Source organism: Rhagoletis zephyria, unplaced genomic scaffold (genome assembly GCF_001687245.7).
Source record: "Rhagoletis zephyria isolate East Lansing unplaced genomic scaffold, Rhagoletis_zephyria_1.1 Rzeph_scaffold_00288, whole genome shotgun sequence".
Classification (NCBI taxonomy): Eukaryota; Metazoa; Arthropoda; class Insecta; order Diptera; family Tephritidae; genus Rhagoletis; species Rhagoletis zephyria.
In genome coordinates this window covers 301,797-303,653 of record NW_016157372.1, presented here as the reverse complement: position 1 = coordinate 303,653, position 1,857 = coordinate 301,797, and the positions used below count along the sequence as shown (strand labels likewise).

The 1,857-nt window shown below is 35.1% G+C and overlaps 1 long non-coding RNA gene across 1 annotated transcript in view; it reads right to left on the bottom strand.

The window, feature by feature from the left end:
* LOC108358721 (uncharacterized) overlaps window positions 1-504 on the bottom strand; it is an 18,576-nt gene extending 18,072 nt beyond the window's left edge. Inside the window, exon 1 of the long non-coding RNA XR_001846822.1 lies at window positions 442-504. This is a non-coding gene — a long non-coding RNA (uncharacterized LOC108358721). The remainder of the gene's footprint in view (window positions 1-441) is intronic.
* Between the last annotated feature and the right edge of the window lie 1,353 nt (window positions 505-1,857).

Below are 1,857 nucleotides of genomic sequence, written 5' to 3'. Positions count from 1 at the left end.
AAAAACACCATGCACTCACTTTTGATTGCCAGTCTATGTATGCATGTACATATGTGTGTAAACTTTATGCTAAACTAGCATTATTTTAAATTGTATTTGCATCNAAAAACACCATGCACTCACTTTTGATTGCCAGTATATGTATGCATGTACATATGTGTGTAAACTTTATGCCAAACTATCATTATTTTAAATTGTATTTGCATCTTCATAAAAGGAGAACAAGATAAAAAATTTAACAAAAATTACAAACTAATGAAAATTGTGTGATGATTTACCATATTTTCGTTTAGTTGCTCGCAAAGAACATCACATTTCATATTGCTCAACATTGTATTATATTATCAACATTAAATTCAACAGAATTTCTACATTCCGACTTGAACTTTTTTAACGCTGTTAATTTTTCGTCCGCGAATAGTTTCCACTTTCAGTTTGCACCTTCTCTATCTATCTAAGTTCTCTGATTGCGCCCACCAATAAAAGGCAATAAAGCCCGCGGACTAAATTTCCTTTGCGAAAGAGCAATAATAGCCGTGAGCTTTATTTCCCAAAGAAAAGGATATAACGCCCGCTAGATTTATTTCATAAAAAAGGAAATAAAGCCCGTGAGTTTTGCTTTCTCTGGCTTTATTTTACTGAAACATTCCAATTATGTATACAGGCATACATTTGCATCAAATGGAACGTATTTTAAACGAATTGCTCTCTATTTTTGCATACAGCGAAGTTGGATGTGCAGTAAGGATATATTTTTTTAATAGGGTTGCCACCTGCGTTTAAAATTATTATTAGATGTGCGTTCAAAATTATAATATTTACACTGTTCTCCCGATTTTCAAAGATGAGGTGTCAAATGAAAGGGCTTGGCCTTTGGATATGCAGTAAGGATATATTTTTTTAATAGGGTTTCCACCTCCCTTTAAAATTGTGATATTTACACCGTTCTCCCGATTTTCAAAAATGAGGCGTCAAATGAAAGGGCTTGGCCTCTGGATGGGCATTGAGGATATAATTTTTTTTAATGGGGTTGCCACCTGCGTTTAAAATTATGATATTTACACCGTTCTCCCGATTTTCAAAAATGAGGCGTCAAATGAAAGGGCTTGGCCTCTGGATGGGCATTGAGGATATAATTTTTTTTAATGGGGTTGCCACCTGCGTTTAAAATTATGATATTTACACCGTTCTCCCGATTTTCAAAAATGAGGCGTCAAATGAAAGGGCTTGGCCTCTGGATGGGCATTGAGGATATAATTTTTTTTAATGGGGTTGCCACCTGCGTTTAAAATTATGATATTTACACCGTTCTCCCGATTTTCAAAAATGAGGTGTCAAATGAAAGGGCTTGGCCTCTGGATGTGCAGTAAAGATATATTTTTTTATTTTTCAAAAATGAGGTGTCAAATGAAAGAGCTTGGCCTCTGGATGGGCATTGAGGATATATTTTTTAATGGGGTTTCCACCTGCGTTTAAAATTGTGATATTTACACCGTTCTCCCGATTTTCAAAAATGAGGCGTCAAATGAAAAGGCTTGGCCTCTGGATGTGCATTGTGGATATATTTTTTTAATGGGTTTCCACCTACGTTTAAAATTATTATATTTACACAGTTCTCCCGATTTTCAAAAATGAGGTGTCAAATGGAAAGGGCTTGGCTTCTGGATGTGCAGTAAGGATATATTTTTTTAATAGGGTAGGGTTGCCACCTGCGTTTAAAATTATGATATATACACCGTTATCCCGATTTTCAAAAATTAGGTATCAAATGAAAGGGCTTGGCCTCTGGATGTGCAGTAAGGATATATTTTTTTAATAGGGTTGCCACCTGCGTTTAAAATTATGATATTTACACCG